At 35.2% G+C, this 19351-nt stretch overlaps 1 protein-coding gene across 1 annotated transcript in view; it reads right to left on the reverse strand.

Annotated features, from left to right (window-relative positions):
• Positions 1-19351, reverse strand: part of C3H1orf116 (chromosome 3 C1orf116 homolog) — a 39064-nt gene that overhangs the window by 19227 nt on the left and 486 nt on the right. The window lies entirely within an intron of this gene.

The raw sequence follows: 19351 nt of genomic DNA on the forward strand, positions 1-19351 counted from the left end.
AGGATTCCTAGGTGGTGCAGTGGTTAAGAATCCACCTGCCAATGCAGGGGACACGGGTTTGATCCCTGCTCCAGGAAGATCCCACATGCTGTGTAGCAACTAAGCCTGTGCGCCACAACTATTGAGCCCATGTGCTGCAACTACTGAGGCCCACGCGCCTAGAGCCCGTGCTTCACAACAAGAGAATCCATGCAATGAGGAGCCCACACACCACAAGGAAGAGTAGCCCCTACTCACCGCAACTAAAGAAAGCCCGCGCACAGCAAAAAAGACCCAACACAGCCAATAAAATAAATAAAAAGAAAACACACAACCCCCCCCCCAAAAAAAAAACAGTGGGTCAATGAATATATTGAGGAGAATCAGAAAATTCTTCAAGAAATGAAAGTAGAAACATAGCTTTCCAAAATCTATGGGATGCAGCAAAAGTAGTTTTAAAAGGGAGGTTTATAGTAATACAGGCCTTCCTCAAGAAACAAGGAAAATCTCAAACAACCTAGCCTACCATCTAAAGGAATTAGAAAAAGAAGTAAAAATAAAGCCTAAAGTAAACAGAAGGAAGGAAATAATAAAGATCAGAGAAGAAATAAATAAAATAGAGACCCCCAAAACAATAGAAAAGATCAGTGAAATTAAGAGCTGGGTTTTTTTGAAAAGATAAAATTGATAAACCTCTAGCCAGGCTCACCAAGAAGAAAACAGAGAAGACCCAAATAAAATAAGAAGTGAAAGAGGAGAAATAACAACTGATACCACAGAGATACAAAAAAAGTCATAAGAGAATACTATGAATTGTTATATACTGACAAATTGAACAACCTAGAAAAAATTGACAAATTCTAGAAACATATAACCTGCCAAGACTGAATCAAGAAGAAACAGACAATTTGAACAGTGATCAACAGTAGTAAAATTGAATTTGTAACAACAACAACAACAAAAACCCCCCAAAACCTCCCAGCAAACAAAAATCTAGGACTAGATGGCTTCACAGAGGGAATTCTACCACACATATAAAGAAGAGCTAATACCTATCCTTCTCAACTATTCCAAAAAGTTGAAGAGAATGCAACACTCCCAAATTAATTCTACGAGGCCACCATTACCCTGATACCAAAACTAGGCCAAGACACTACAAAAATGAAAATCACAAGCCAATGTCTCTGATGAATATAGATGCTGAAATCCTCAACAAAATATTTGCAAACCAAATCCAACAATATATAAAAGGATCATACACCACGATCAAGTGGGATTTATTCCAGGGTGACAAGAATGGACAATATTCACAAATCAATCAATGTGACTCACCATATTAACAAAAGAAAGAATAAAAATTACATGATCATCTCAATAGATGCAGAAAAAGCATCTGACAAAATTCAACATCAATTAATGATAAAAACTCTCATCAAAGTTGGTATACAGGAACATATCTCAACATTATAAAGGCCTTTTATAACAAATCCACAGCTAACATCATACTCAACAGTGAAAAGCTGATAGCCTTTCCTCAAAATTCAGGAACAAGACAAAGATGCCCACTCTCACCACTTTTATTGGAAGTCCTAGTCACAGCAAGGAAGAAGAAATAAAAGGAAGAGACAAGACAAGAAAAAGAAATGAAAGGAATCCAAATCAGAAGGGAAGAAGTAAAACTGTCACTATTTGCCAGCAGCAGGATAGTATACATAGAAAACCCTAAACATTCCACAAAAAACAAACAAACAAACAAACAAAAAACTATTAGAATTAACAAATGAATTCAGTAAAATTGCAGGATACAAAATTAATATACAGAAATTTGTTGCATTTTTATATCCTAATAGCAGACTATCAGAAAGAGAAATTAAGAAAACAATCCCATTTACAACTGCATCAAAAAGAATAAAATACCCAGGAATAAATTTAACCAAAGAGGTGAAAGACCTATACTCTGAAAGACATTGATGAAAGAAATTGAAGATACCACAAAGAAATGGAAACATATAATGTGCTCATGGACTGGAAGAATTAATATTGTTTAAATGTCCATACTGCCCAAAGCAACCTACAGATTCAGTGCCATCTCTATCAAGATACCCATAGCATTTTTCACAGAACTAGAACAAATAATCCTAAAATTTGTGTGGAACCACAAAAGACCTCAAATAGTCAAAGTAATCTTGAGAAATAACAAAGCCAAGAGTTATCACACTCCCTAATTTCAAACTATATTACAAAGCTTTAGTAATCAAAACAGTAAAGTACTGGCACAAAAATAGACACATAGATCAATGGAACAGAATAGAGAGCCCAGAAACAAACCCTTATATGGTCAATTATTCTAGAATAAAGGAGGCAAGAGTATACAATGGGGAAAAGACAGATTCTTCAATAAGTGGTGCTGGGAAAACTGGACAGCTACATGCAAAAGAATGAAATTAGAACATTTCCTTACACTATAAACAAAAATAAACTCAAAATGGGTTAAAGACCTAAATGTAAAATCTGAAACCATAAAATTCCTAGAAGAGAAAATATGTAGAACACTCTTGCTATAAATCTCAGCAATTAAAAAAAAATTGTCTCCTAAGGCAAAAGAAATAAAAGCATAAAGAAACAAATGGGACCTAATTAAACTTAAAAGCTTTTTTAAAAATTGAAGTATAGTGATGTACAGTATTATATGTTACAGGTGTACAACATAGTGATTCAGTTTTTAAAGCTTATACTCCACTTATAGTTATTTAAAGATATTGTCTATATTCCCTGTGTTGTACAATATATCCTCATAGCTTATTTATTTTATTTTATACATAAAAGTTTGTACCTCTTAATCCCCTACCCCTTTTACCCCTCTCTCCTTCTCTCTCCCCACTGTTTTCGATATCTGTGAATCTGTTTCTTTTAAACTTAAATGCTTTTGCACTGCAAAGGAAACCATCGCCCAAACGAAAAGACAACCTATGAAATGGGAGAAAATATTTGCAAATGATATGACTGACAAGGGGTTAATATCCAAAATATATAAATAGCTCATACAACTTAATATCAAACATACAAACAACTCAATCAAAAAATGTGCAGAAGACCTGAAAAGACATTTTTCCAAAGAAGACCCAGTGACTAACAGGCACATGAAAAGATGCTCAACATCACTAATTACTAGAGGAATGCAAGTCAAAACAACAGTGAGATACCACCTCACACCTGTCAGAATGGCTATCATCCAAAAGGCCACAAATAACAAATGTTGGTGAGGATGTGGAGAAAAGGGAAACCTGGTACATTGTTGATAAGAATGTAAATTGGTGTAGCCACTATGCGAAAAGGTATGGAGTTTCCTCGAAAAACCAGAAATAGTACTACCATATGATCCAGCCTTTTCTCTCCTGGGTATATATCTGGAAAAAATAAAAACACTAATTTGAAAAGATACATGTACCGCAATGTTCATATGTTCATAGTCATTTACAATAGCCAAAATATGGAAGCAACCCTAGTGTCCATCAACAGACAAATGGATAAAGAAAAAGTGGTATATATATATATATATATATATATATATATATATACACCATATATATATATGGAATTTCATTTTTTCATTCATATATGTAAGTATATATATATCTATATATTACTTATATACTTATATATACTACTCAGCCATGAAAAGGAATGAAATTCTACTTTTGCAGCAACGTGGATGGACCTAGAAAATATTATGCTTAGTAAAAAAAATCAGAGAAAAACAAATGCTGTATGATATCATAAGTGGAATTTAAAAAATAAAATGAATGTAGATAGCAAAACAAAAGCAGACTCACAGATATAAAAAACAAACTTGTGATTACTAGTGGGGAGAAGGAAGAGGGAGAGGTAAGATAGAGGTATGGGTTTAAGAGATACAAACTACTATATATAAAACAAGCAACAAGGATATATTGTACAGCACAGGAAATTATAGCCATTATTTTGTAATAACTTTTAATGGAGTATAATCTATAAAAATACTGAATTCTATGCTGTACACCTGAAACTAATATAATATTGTAAATTATACTTCAATAAAAATATTCAAAGAAAAGAAGGTTGGCACTACTATAAACTCAAGCATAACAACCTTAAACAGGTACTCTATACTCCCAGGCAATTACCACATTTCTCTAGGAAGCTGGATTCCCCCTTTTCCAAGACCATTCTTTCTTCTCACATTTTCCTCAAATTTTCCACTCTTTTGCTTCATTTTCAGATAATGACTTTGCCACAAAATTAGAAAAATTTGGTAAGAAAACAGCAGCCAATAGGCAGGAACTCCATATTTCCATCACCAAACTTACAAACCTACCTTCCTTTGCACCCATTTTCTTCTCTTTTGGTACAACAAAGGAAATGTTTTTCCTACAAAACCAGATCATGTACACGTCCTCTAAATCTCATCTTATGAACTCCATCCCTGTGATTCTCTCTTATATACATCATCATTTTGACCTTTCTACTAAATAATTCCTGCCAGCATTCAAATATGCAATACTATACTATAGTATATCTGGAGCCAAACTGCCTGATTTGCTTCCCTGCTTTTGCATTAAATAAATGCCATTGAGAGTTAATGCTTTGAGATATACTATGTTTTCTCTTCCTTTACTATATATCTTTTTTGTCTATCCGCCCCCACCCATTATGTAAATCTCCTCTCAATACATCCAGATATAATAGTATTCTATCAATTCCATCCTGAAGAAATATTTTCCAGGGCATTCTGATCTAATTCATTTGGATAGGTTTTTCTCCAGCCTGTTGCATGCCTATCATTTTGATATCTGCCTCTATCATCCTACTGGGAAAAATCCTTTCACCTCTTTCTTTTGTTGTATTACCTAGATCTCATATCTTCCTCTTTCTTGAGTTAGCTCTCTCATTTTAGCAAAACATATTCTCCAGTAGCTTCCTGAGAAGGAGTGCATAGGATCTTATATGTCCGAAAATATCTCTATTCTATCTACACATTTGATTGCTAATTTGGCTGAGTATAGTATTTTAGGTTAATGTCTGCTAGCTTTCAGCATTGCTGTTGAAAAGCCCAAAGCATTTATGATTCTAAGTTTAGGGCTTTCTCTTTGTTTCCAGTATTCCCAATTTTTCATGATGATGTGTCTTAGAGTGGCTCCATGTACTGTGCTGGGTACTCAGAAAATCCTTCCAATCTAGAATCTTATGACCTGCAGTTCTGGGATATTTTTTTGAATTATTATTTGTTGAATTTCTTCCCTCCACTTTCTCTGTTCTTTCTTCTTGGAACTTCTATTATTTGGGTGTTGGACCTCCTGGACCTCTATCTCTCTCTTTGCTACTGGGAGCTTTCTTAAAATTTACCTACAGCTTTCTGTTGCATTTTCTTTCTGCTATTGTATCTTTAATTTCTAGGAATTACTGTTTATTTTTGAATTTTTATCATATTTTTCTGTAGTTTGATGGATGCAAAATCTTCTCTTGCTACTTTAAGAATATATATGTAAATACAGTGTTAGTATTTTTCTCTGTCTCCATAGCCTGTTTATTCCAAGTTACTTTTTTCCCCGAGTTTGTTTTCACTTTTGTGTTTCTTATTAAAGAGTATCTTCAGATGTCTGATGATTCTTGACTATCCACTCCAATTTAAGAATCTGGCACAAATTGACTAAGTTTTGTCGTGTGGATGGGGCTGGTTTACTGTGGAATTTACTGTAGTCTGATCATGTAAGGCTTTCTAGTTGGAAAATCTTCGATGTCAATATCATTAGTCTTTTTTGTTGGTATGGTTCCTCAGGTAAGAGGTTTCCAAAATTCTGCCTGAAGGGCATCATTCTGGCAGTTAGCATTCTTGGAGTGTAGTAGCAGAAGAATGTTGTTGGTCTCAACATCCAGCATATAAAAACACTGCTTCATCCTCTTTATTTTAATACCCTCTGTTTTGCCCTCACCTAGAGGGGATGTAGCAAGCTCTTAGTTGCTCAGAGTGAGAGAGGAGATCTGAAAGGTCTATTTCTTAACCAGATTCTCCATTTTCATGACTTTTTTCCCACCCCTGTTTCCAGAGGTATTAACACCAATTCTTGAATTTGAGGGGAGCTCCATGGGAAAAATAGGGTTGCTGTCTTAGGATTCAGCTTTTTCAAGCCTGCTAGGTCAGTTATTACTCACCCAACTCCTGGCTAGCTTCCAAAATTTTGTTGCTATTATTTACTTTACCATCTCTTTGTCCTTGAGAGTTTATGCCTTTTAAAATCCCATAATTATCATTTAATGCAGTTTTGAGAGAGTAGACAATCAATGAATATGTTCAACCTATCTTTAACCAGACATCCTATTTACTGCAACCCACATCATCTAGCTTCTTTCTCTACTCTTTCCCTGAAATAGCTCTTAAGTTCATCAGTGAGCTCTAGGTTGCCAAATTCTACAGACTCTTCTAAGCTTCCTCTAATTTGATCTTTGTATAACATCCAACAAACACCCAACATAGTTCTGTTTCCAAAATAACCATTTTCTCTTGGACTTCATGACATGGAATTCTCAAACACCTCTGATCTCTTCTGAACTCTCAGTTATCCTTGGTGGCTCTTCTTCTTTAACAGACTTCTAAATGTTGGGAGTTTCTCTGTGGTTTAGTCATGAGCCTTCCTCTCTTTACACACTCTTTCTAGTTGATCTCTTCCATTCTTGTATCTTGTAACTTTTTAAAGGTCAAGAAATTGAAAATTCACAAACATCTTAATCCTAACATGTCTAAAGTCTTATTTTCTCTATTTCCTCCAAATATTCTTCCCCTCCATCTTTCATGGGTCATTAAGTGTCACTTTCATCCACCAGATGCTTGAGTGAAAACCCCGAGAGACATTCTAGATGCTTCCCTATTACTCCTCATGTCACCAAGTCCGGAAGATCCTATCCACAAAATAGATCTTAAAATGATCCTCTTCTATCGACATTTACCTAGTCTAAGCTGTTATCCATTTTTAAACTTCTGATCCTTGAAGAAGTTATCAAACCTTTTTAATCCTCAGTAACCTTATCTACAAAATATAGAATGATATCTATCTCATAGAGTTACTGTGAAGATTAAATGAAATAATACATTTATACTGTAAGCACTCAACAAATGCTATCATAATTATTGTCACCGTCATCATCACATATATGTGTTAGTGCAGTAGCTTCCTTCTACCTGGTCCTCCAATTCCACTCTTGCGCCCTTAATCCATTCCTTACAGACCAGTAAAAATAACTTGGAGAAACATAAATCTGATGCCTTCCTTAAAGTGCTTTGTGCTCCCAATGCTCTCGGGATATTCCTTTTTTTTTTCACTGTGAAACATTATTTATCCATTTAATCAAAGTGACAAAGACTTCACAGGCAAAAACAGAAAGTTAAATAGTTGTAAAAAGCCTTACCTATAAATTATAGAATCTTGGTTTTTCTATACAGATTACATTAAAGATAAATAAAACCTTTACTTACAACTCATTAAGACTAGACCAGGGATTTTCCTGGTGGCACAGTGGTTAAAAATCTGCCTGCCAAAGCAGCGGACACGGGTTAGAGCTCTGCTCCAGGAAGATCCCACATGCCACAGAGCTATTAAGCCTGTGCGCAAGAACTGTTGAGCCCGCGTGCCTACTGAAGCCCATGCGCCTAGAGCCTGTGCTCCGCAACCAGAGAAGCCACTGCAATGAGAAGCCTGTCCATCACAATGAAAAGCAGCCCCCTGCTCATCGCAACTAGAGAAAGCCCGTGTGCAGCAACGAAGATCCAACACAGTCAATAAATAAATTAAATTAATTAAAAAAAAGACTGGACCAATAATTTAACGAACTTTTTCCTTTTAACACAGAGAAAAAAATTTTAATTTTGCACCAGCTTACGTTTGATATTAAAACTCACTTAATTAAATTCATTCCAATCTTATCCATTCCTGACCATACATAAAATTCTTTTCCAAAGATTCTTTTTCATAAATCTTTTTACCTAAAACACACATTCTACTTTCCTTGCATATGGAGATTTTTTTTTTCTTTCTTCCTTTCTTTCTTCCTTTTTCTTTCTTCTTTTTTCCCCTTTCTCTCTCTCTCTTTTTCCCTTTCTTTCTTTCTTTTTTTTTCTTTCTTTCTCTTTCTTTTTTCTCTCTCTCTCTCCTTCCTGGATATACCTAAATCACACATTAACATCATTCGTTTATATGTTCGTTCATTTAAATAAATATTGAATGTCTACTATATGTCCAGTACCTTACTAGGTGCTGAGAATAGAATGGTAATAAGAAAGAACTGGTTCCTGCCCTCGTGGACAAATTATTTGGGGACACATATAAAATAAGCAAATAAAATGTGGTAAATGTGAATTAGGGTAAGTGCTTAACATAGATTATAAATGCTGCAAATCTGAATACTTGCTTCTAAAACTTCATCTCATGTTCCTCTTTCCCTGTTTACCACACTATGGTCAGTGGAAAATATTTCGTTTTCCTGGAAATATTTCATTTCCTCCTGCAACATAGTGTTTACAAATGTTATACCCCCTACCTGGAATGCTCTTCTTACCCATCAGCTAACTCCTATTCATGCTTCAGGTTTTAGCTTAAATGTCACTTTCTCAAAAAGGCTTTCCCAGATGAATCACTTTAGATTCTCCCACCCCATTATTCTCTTCATAGCACATGTATTTCTATTTCTTTATAGCATTGTTTCCCCTCCCCCTACCCCATGTATACCCAGCACCTAGGGCAGTTCTTAGAACAACATTAACATTAAAAATGCTTATTGAATGAATGACTATCCTTGTAATCTTGAGGTAATTGTTTATACCATATCATACAAGAAGTAAAATTTTAAAAAACTGCTTAATAATTTATCTGAGATAAATTGACTTTAGCTGTTTCTAGCCAAATTCAAGATCATTTTCTTGACTTCATTGTTAATAGTGTAAGAGTAAAAAAAGTAAGGCCGGATGTTAAAGGAAGAGTCTAATGGGAAGAACCACTTTGGCAGAAGATGAACATAATTCAAAGTCTGTCAGTTTTGTAGGTTTAAAACACTTGATTTGATTAGTTTATTCCATAATATTCAAGGTCCAGAAGAAGTAATTCAATCTAATAAAATTCGTAAGAGAAAGCTTTATCAATCCCAATACAAAGTAGGTAAGTCATGGTAGAAGGAAGTTTGGAATTCTATAGTTGTAAAATTCTGTCCACAATTAGGATGGATAATTTTATGAAACATCCCACGTAATAAACTCTAAAAAAGTGACTCTTACTCTATGATAAAGGACACATTTTTCTTCTTCTATTTAATTCAATATAAATATCCAACAGGATTGAAGTGAACTGTGCTAAACATATTCATGGTTACTTGAAAAAGTACTTCTTCCTTTAAAATAAATACTGACAAATTCTTACTATCCCCCCTCCTTCATTGTTGATGGTAAAATTGTTATTAAATCATTTGTTTCATACCTGATATTTCCATTTCCAACATTATATCTTTTTTATAAAATACATTTTATGGTAGTTTTTTTTTTTTTTTAATCATAAAAAGGTGTTGCTGAGGACTTTCATTTCTAGTAATGTTGGACTAGGTAATTCAGAAAAACCCTTCTTGCTGAAGCAGTGGAGAGCCAAAAACATGGTGAAGAATTTGAAGAATTGCCAGGCCTGTATCAGGATGAGGATAGATGTCAGGTGTGAGGCAAACAACATTTGGGACCACTTTTCTTCCGGAAACATTCCTCTGTTCCAGAATGGGTGGTTGAGATGCTGAGGGATGCCTCCAATAGCTCCGCAGAAGCAAGGGATCAGAGATTGGAGTCCAGGATCCACTAGTGGTTGGGACCTAGTGAACCACACTCGCTGCAGGTTGGGACCTCAAAGAGCACAACCGCAGAGTGAAAAACAGAGCTACAAGTCATTAGGCCCCTGAAAATTTTGTTTCAAATGCTAGTTATGAAATGAATAATTACAGAAAGAACTTCTTCCCTAGGGAAAGAACAGCATTTGGTTTTCTGCTCATACCCCAGGAATGAGCATGAACTCTCCCAACCATGACACCCTGGCACTGGGATGGGGACTAGCTGCAGTGGACTTACTAAGTTATGGTTATGTCTGTACACTCTACTTTATGAGCCAGTTAAGAGGTTATCAGGAATAATTTTGCCTATATTTTGTATTTAACCTCAGCATTGATTTTGAACTTGACTCCTGAGTAAGCTTCAACTCCAAATTAACAGCTCTCAGCCTACTGCAGTTATTCAAGAGGGTCATCATTAGAGTTTTAGACATGGCCAAGTCACTGTGACACCTACTCTAATGATTAACAAGATTAACCAATGAAGTCCTTCAACTGAATACAGAAATATACCATCATAGTAAGATCAGAAAACTCTTCTTGGTGTACAGAAGGAATTTTAGATGGATAGAATGGCAGAGAAGCAGTTATGAGGGAGGTAACTACTAAAGCAAAGATAAAAGCCTATTCTCAAAGCTGCTTCTTCATGAATTCTTGATTTTTTTTTAAACTCACATATATGGAAATCATAAAAGTTTTAGTGAGTTTAGGAAAATATGTTCATGATACCCTGGCACTTGATTTCACCTGATAAATACCCTCAAAATCTGTAAACACAATAGAGACAAAGACAATGCAAGTCAGAACAAATTTTTAAAATAGAAAAGGTATTTGAGATGCTTTTCTATTCTTGAACCTCTCATTTTAGATTTAGAGATATAATGATCATAGTATATACTACTCCCAATTATGGAAGCCCTACTTTGTAGCCTCCACCTTATGACTAAATAAGAGCGCAAGCCACTCCTTTCCAAACACTAACAGGATGGTAAGAGGAGAAAAATAAGAAAAAAAGGAAGGAAGAAAGAAAGAAAACCAAATGCTGTTTTTTCCCTAGGGTAGAAGTTCTTTTCGTAATTATTGATTTCATAACTAGCATACAAAACAAAATTTTCAGGGGCCTAATGACTTGTAGCTCTGTTTTTCACTCTGCAGGAGGTTACATCACAATACTTGACCTTAACACTAAAGCATCTCTTTCTATTTGTGTTAGGTATTTAAGGCACATTTTACTTTGTAATATTCACCTCTTAATGGTCTGAGTTCTTTCCTTCAGAGCCTCAGAGGATGTATGTACTTCATCATTCACACGTTTTCCCAGATTTGAAGTTAGCCATCACATCAGAAACCCCTTTTCTTTTCTACAATTGTCTACAGTTCCTTCAGCTATCACATGACAGTTGTCAAACCTTAGATTTTCATCATGTTTTACATGTTTTACGGGTAAAACCCTCACCCGAACCAATGTAATGTGACTAAAGCAGGATACATTAACACCATTGTTTCCTTTTTTCTAGACCTTTTAACTATCAAAATGGAACTATTTCTGCAACCTGTCATATCACCCTGTTGGGATCAGAATAATAAAGCACTATTGCTATTTCTTTGTCAATTCAACTCTAAAGCCAGGTTTTACTCACGCTGGACTCATGTAATGGGTTGTGTTAGAACTTAAGAGCAGGACTTCACATTTATGAGTGTTCAATCTCAGGATTTCTCAGCCTGTTGAGATTTTTGAATTGTCATCTACTGTACTGTCAGTCCTCTCTGGATTTACATGATCTGTAACTTTAATAACTTTCTAAGTAGTAGATGAAGATGGACTGCATTAGGCTAAGGATGTAGGACTGACATAAGCCATCAGAGGTCTCTGGAAGTTGACATTGATTCATTTAAATAACTGTGGTCATAGTTGTGGTTCTAAAATTTTTATCATCAACAAAATCACTTGGAGGACTAAAACAGATTGTTGGTCTCATTTATTTGTGACTTCTGAGAATTTGCATTTCTAAAAAGTTCCCAGGCAATGCAATGAAAACACTTTGAGAAGCACTGCCTTATGGTACAGTAATTGTTCAACAAGCTACCACTGCATAGCCCAGGAGACTCCTTACAAACCTTTTAATTTGATGTTTGGCTTGACTTATTCTAAGGCTGGATTTATGTTGACCCCCAAAGATACATTTTGTCCCAGTGCACAAATAGATCAGATTGCATTATGGTTCCACTTCCATAATTTTTATGCTTTCAATGAAAAGGAAAGGATAAGTAGTTCAATTTAGTTAGCCAAAACTCTGGCCAATTCTAATAACTCCAGTGCTATTTCAAGTAAATATTTAAATGCTGACATTATCAAAGATTAAAGAAATTCTCCCAAAGAAATGCTGCAGTTTCCAAACAGATCTAAGTTCACATAGACCTCAGTCTGCTGTACATGAAAGGAAACATTCGGCCTTTCCACCTTGACAATTTGTCAGCAACAGAAATTGAATTACAACTTTCAGGAGCTGATTGCATACCAGAAAGTTTGGAGTCAAGGGAAATTTCAAATGCCCTCTGGTGTTAAAAGAAGAAACATCTTAGTTTTCTCTTATTGAAGTACTTAAGCCTCCACCTACAGAGTGAGATTTGGCAGATATTGATACATAAGTCAAAGCAGTGAAGATAAACGTGTAACTTGAGTGTAGCAGCTGTTCACTGCCCCTCTGCCCTCCCCAAAATATGCTCAGACAACGTTTTCACTTCATTTATTCCTTCAAAACAAATCACTTCATACAGCATTTAGGTATTTAAAATGATACACTTCATAAATAAAATCAATGCACCTTAATGACAATGGCAAAATCACATGAGTTGTACAAAATGAAATTAGACATCTCCCAGGTAGCAGCAGTGCATTAACTTTGAAAAAATGCTGGCAAATAGACAAAATATTTTTAAAACAACAAAGCACTGTCCATCTTAAGAAAAAATATTTCCTTATGCCAAAAGAAACAAAACTTTGTTCTGGTTGTCCTTCCCTATACTTTTCAAGTCCTATTTTAAAGCTCTAAATTTGAGTTTTATGGGTTTCTTCTTGCTTTAGGAATTTCAACCTCTACTGCAGGAAATATAGGACTATTGTCATTCTCTATTCCTTTTGACAAACTATATATATTTATTCTGTACTTTAAACTTAACACTTTTTTTAAAGGAAAAAAGTTACCCTTTGCTAAGGGTAACAAATTTCCTGTAAACAGCTTTTTGTGATGAATGGCACCAAGGTGAATTGGAAAACTGACAAGAATTAGGTGCCCTGGTCCTTTTAAGTAACTTATTGGCTACAACTAAACATATCCTATACCAGTTATAGAGTCAGGCTCATGTAATCTTAGTAGAAATTGTAAACCTTTCTTAGGTTAACCTGCTTGCCTACAATGTAACTAAATCATATCTTCACTATCCCTCAACTCTTAGATGTAGATTTGTATTTTTAAAAACAAATATAAAAAGGCATCATAGCAAAATGCTTATAGTCATGGTTTTATATTTTACTGACAAGGCTTTCCATTATGGCCTTGCTATATTCTATGCCAAGAAATGGGGGAGGAGGGTTAAGGTGACACAAAGGCATTGCTTGAAAAAATTTCTGAAAAGCATAATTCAAGACTAGGAATGCATTCATTTGAAGATTTCTTCTGTTTATGTGGCACTTCATCTTCTCGTCCCTTTCTCCTTTTACTCTGAAACAGCATGGGAGGGTTATCAAACTCCTCTAAATTCTATCAACCAAGACCTAAATCAGCACCCCACAATTCAATATCAATGTAATAATTTCTTCAAATTTCTTCAAATACTCAAAGCACTGTAAACAAAATGTTAGCTAATTTTGGAGGAAGGAAAAAAAAATCCTTTTCTACAATCAGGGAGGTTTTATAATCTTTTTACGTTGGATGAAATGTGCTGAAATACAACTCTTAGTAAGAAAACATCTTTAGTTAATAAACTAGCTTATTCAAATCAAGTGTTTCACTTTAGACTTAATCATGTTGCTTATACATGATATTTTTAAGGCCTCTGACTCAAAAATCAGCTCAAAATCATAAGTTTGCTTAGAAACAAATGAAAGGTTTTAAGAATCTAATCTTTTCAAAGTTGCTTTGTGCTACAAGGATAAATTTGAATACTGCATTGTACAATGAATAAAGAACAATTACATTATAGAAATAAGTAACATTTTGAATGCTAGGGCACAGAGCATGCTCCTAATAGTTACTAAAATGCAGTTCTGTTACCAAAACACCAGAATGTTGTACCACTGGATATTCACTGATGGTAACTGTTGATTAAGAAGAGCCGATTGTTGGCAGCTCAAGAATTATATTTTAATGCCTTTGATAAGATCCCTGGAGAGGGCTAATGTAAACTTTTATTTCATATTTTTAAAGTGCTGCAAATAATAACAAATGTATGTTCTCAATACATGAAAGAACATAAAAATCTTAATATATGAAAGTTTAGGAAGGCCACCTGACACATAAAGAAAAAAAAAATCACTCTGCTGCTAATCTTGTATACCCCCCACTCAATTTTTTCAAAAAAGACATAGAAAACCATATGCAGTTAGGGTAACTTGCAACATTCATGTTTTAATGCCTATGTAAGATAGAAAGAATAAGCCAGACATGCAAGTCAGGCATGGGCATTTACAGGCATGTACAGATAAATAATACATTAATTCCTTCCTGATTATGATTTTGCTGGACTTGAACTTCATGGAATAATCAAGTGGTGTGACTATATTAGCTTTGGCAACAGGATCAAGCTGACCAGCCCCCAAACTTTCAAGGGTATCACTTTAGTGGGCCTATTATCCATTCATGGGAAACATCAACCATGAACCATTAACAGATGTATCATACTGACGTCTTCACATGGCTAACACATCACAAAATTCACGAGATATTAATTTTAACTTCTGAAATCACTCTACCTAGAAGTGCATTCATAGGCATACATCTAATCTTTAAATCCAAAGAAAAAGAAGGAAAAGAAGAGTAAGGGAAAGGAGAAATAGGGGATGGGGAAGCACAGTCTTCATTCATTCAGCTACTAATGTAAACTATCCTCATTTGAATTAAAAAAATTCTTGTATGGCAGTCAAAAACTGAATGAATAGGAAGAAGGATTTCACTCTGCTCAAGCGCAAATTTAAGAAAAAGTTTCTTTTAATCTTGTTGCAAGGTTTCAAAATTCTCAAGATAAGAATTTACAAACATTAATAAACTACTTTCAAGAGTATAAGAAGTCCAATTAAAAAAAATCTTTAAGTTCTGCGAGGCTTACAAGCTTGAGTTCAGAGTTAGTACAAGTTTAGGTTTTTAATTCTCAATAATTAAATCAAATGGTCTGCAAATAGTACTTTATCTTGAATTTCCCATGATCAGAACACATTACTTAAAAGTCCTAGTGCTGAATTTCAGCAGCTGATTAATTTAAAGTCATTACTGAGAGTGATCTATCAGTGTCCAACTGAGGAATGCACAACCTAATTAACAGGTAAAAGAATAAAATAAGATCCCCTGAACAAATATTTGACACTTGTTATAAAAGCATAAGCTTAAATATGCAAACAAAAACACTTAAAATAACAGGTTTAATGTTATAAAATATCAGGTTCTATTTCTTTTAAATTAAATTTAAATGTACTGATAAAGGAGACAATTTTAAAGCAACAGAAATTTATGTTGGGAAACATCAAATATGCTTAGTACATTATAAATTACTCAATAAATATTTGTTGCATGAATAGACTTCTCTAAAATTCCAGTAAGCAAATATCAAGTTTGGCCCCTGAAATACTTAAGAAAGGAAGGCAAGGTTTATGAATGATGATGCTTAAAGCTCAATTTTATGGGTGTTACCCAGTGGTATACACTTAACTTACAGCTTTAAATTTAATATTTTCTGGGGGAAATAAGAGATACAAAATCCTTTTAGACCAGATGACAGACAGGTGCAAAGAGATTTTCAATCATATTCATTTGTACGTGTTATGATTGCCAAACATTAAGTTTTACAAACTCACAAGTGCTATTTTTAAGGCTCAGTAAAATAGAAAATTAAACACTTTTGAGCTATACTGACCACAATAACTTATAATGCCTAAAAGACCTATTCACACAAAATGTACTCAAGCAATGTCATCTAATGATTTCAAGCATATTTTGTGAATTGTTCCTTAAAGCTACTTTTCTCCTAAATTGTTTACATATTCCTTAATTTTATATGGCTACCTCTACCAAGTGAAAAGTGCTAAAAGTAAATCTCAATTTTGAAATATTTGTCAAGAAGATATGAAAACAGATATAAGTGCTTTAAAGTATACCATTGGGTCCTCCCCCCAAAACGTGGCTTGTGGGATCTTAGTTCCCCAACCAGGGAGTGAACCCCTGCCCTTAGCAATGAAAGTATGGCATCCTAATCACTGGACTCTCGGAATTCCCATACCATTGGTTTTCTAAGTGAGATGCTTAATCAAAAATAAGACCAAGATAACAAAACTTCACAACATTAAGCCTCTTCACATTATGTAAGATAATGCATAACAAATTATAATTTAGCATCCCTGATCTTCAGAAGAATTAAGAAACGAGGTAGAAAACTTTTATCTGGAAGATCTCATAGTGAAACTAAGTTTTAGAGGGTGTGCCTTGTGGATCAGCCCACCAAGCAAATGGCTACACATCTAATATTAGTAAGAAGCAGAGTTCTGAGAAGGCTGAATAAGGCAAAGATTTAAAAACTGTATAGTTTGGAAGTGAAACAAATTCATTCAATATTATTATCCCAATCACTTTAAAACTCTGCAAAAGTCAAGGTAAAAGATGGTGGATAAACAAAGTGCTAATTTTCAGAAATATGAAATCATTCAAATGAGCATTAGTGGTGGAATAAAGCTTAGCATGAAAACAAATAATGTTTAGGTAGCAGAAGATCTCACAAAAACCAAACCAAAGCACAGAGTTATAATTTTAGATGAAAAATTTTTTTAGGAGTTGGAGGAAGTATTCTTAACAAAAAGCTGAGGAAATTAAATCCCTCCACACAAATCTGTAGGTAAGAGGGCAAAAATTGAGCAAACTTCAAGAAACTTCAATTAAATATCCTGCTTGATTCTAAAGTTTTATCCAATGTGACCAAGTTGAATACATGAGTTGCATTAAAACATGAGGCCAACGGTCTTTTAAAGCTTCATTCAGTAAGCAGCTCAGGCACCTCTCCCTCATACATTCTACTCTTATATACTAGGAATCCTTAACTGGGCACTATTAGTTCTTGTTTCCGGGTAACATTCTCAAGGAGTAGACTCATCCCTGTAAAAATTGTTTGTTATGTACATATAAGTGGTGAAGTACATGTTTATAAAGTCTACCAAATTGCAATATAAAATCATTTTGACAATTCTGAGTATCTTCATTTGAGGAATCAATTCATAATTTAGAAACTATTAACTCACTCGGAGTTTTTAAAACGACTCAATTACCGGAGATGCTGTGGTTTATGTCCAGTGGCCTCACCTGCAGCCTTCCGCATTACCCAAAATATGACGTTGTTTTCTTCTACAAGTTAATGCTGCTGGGTGCTAGTTTATAATACTAAAACTCAGTCTTCAGGCTAGTGTCAGTAGGTGGCAAGGACCACCTATTCTGTCATCCTAGCAGAAAGAGGGCATGTATCACCACTGTAGACACACATCTGTAAACTTGCACACTAATTTTAATCTTAACAAGGAATTCAGTGTCTTAGTGGCTTTAGGTCAAAAGGATGGTTCAAGCATTGTGTCCTTGTGTTCTTTAGGGTTATGAATAGCTTATTGGAAAACCCAGAGCCTTCTGGATCTGTGAGGTAGTAGGCTTCAATCCTCATCATGCAGGGATCACACTTCTCCGAAGCTGGTATGGCCTGTCTCCTTGGCATGGTCCCTTGCTTCTGCTTGTCCAGTTAATCCCATGTGACATACCATACATCTCAGGGTGAAGCGGTTTACATCAGTAAACTGTCTCTTGCTTCTAGCTTCATCTGCTAATTCCAGTGCTTGCACAAGAACAATATCATCATTAGAGGAGAAAATGGTCAGAGGAGGGCTGTCTGGGTCGGGGAAGACACGCTGAAGTGGATCATAGTGGATACCATCATAAATAAGCAGGACTCTTTTGGTATATCCTGCATCTTCCCCAAAACGATCAATTCGTACTGTCTGTGTATCCACCACACATATTTCGCATTGATAAAATTTAGACAAAATGGATATCTCAATAGCTCCACCCCAAGTATCATCCCTTTTGATCCAGTCACAGTACTCTTGATTTGTTTTTCCCAGTATTGCCTCGCTATAGAAGTCTGGATCACTTGCTACAATTTGTGCTATGAGGCGTCTCATCTCAGGGGCACAAGCTGGATTCAAGACTCCTCCTTCAACAACATAGTACACACTAGTAAAGAGGCAGGAGTTGTCTGCTGGGACCGACGTTCTGGTAAGCACAGGCAAAGTTTCCCTGACGTAACTAGGAGCACCATGTTTTGTAAATGCAGGTGACGTTTTGGGCCTGGTTTGGTCTTCTTCAACAATCAGCATGTCGCCTGTCAAAAATAAAACAAACCCAGAACTGCAGAGAAAGGACAGATGAAATTGGATGTTCACTAACCAAGTCTGTAAATTACAAACAGGAGGAGTTAAAGCATAAGCTGGGATTACTAGGGAGAATACAGTTTTGTAAACATGTGATCAGTAACACTTGTTGTTCACTGAATCTTCATAAAGATGAAAACGCAACAAAGAGCAAAACACTGTAGGTTGCACCTCATTTAGTAAAGGGGCCTGAGTTATATACTTTTATACTTACTTAAAAAAAAATACATTTGAAAAAACAAAATTTTCTTATGCTTGCTCTCTGCAGTTTAAAAGCACTTCCAAAAGGTGTTTATCATAGACTCCACCACTAGGGGGTTCTCTCCTTCTTAAAGTTAAACATATCTACCCTGTTTAGGGTTTACAGAATGCTTGATACAACGGCGGAAAGCTTTTAATTACCAATATTGTTGTTCAAGTTTTAATAGGGGACAGAAATAACTGTTGCTGTCTAGAACTTGAAAGGGCCTTTAGTGGGTTTGTCACAGCAAACTCTAAAATGAGTACAACTGTCAAAAGTATATATGAAAGTGATTGCAAAAATGAACCAGAAAAGCAAAAAGTATCCTACATCTTTCAGACCTGCTGTCTTTTTTCAGTGATACAGGGGAAAAGAGCCATCAGGACAGAGAAAATAGGTCCCATTTTTAAAATACTTTTGTGGACGCAGAAGGAAACAAAACGAACGAGACGTTTTCAAGACAGACCAGAAAGCAGACTAAGGAAAGGGGACTCCAAGGCTTTGGGCTTCTCAGAGGTGTCTTGGGCCCTCCCCGTCTCTCTCAACCATTTGTAAAGTCAAAGAGTTGCCAGACA

This window comes from Hippopotamus amphibius, chromosome 3 (assembly GCF_030028045.1).
Source record: "Hippopotamus amphibius kiboko isolate mHipAmp2 chromosome 3, mHipAmp2.hap2, whole genome shotgun sequence".
In the NCBI taxonomy this organism is placed as follows: domain Eukaryota; kingdom Metazoa; phylum Chordata; class Mammalia; order Artiodactyla; family Hippopotamidae; genus Hippopotamus; species Hippopotamus amphibius.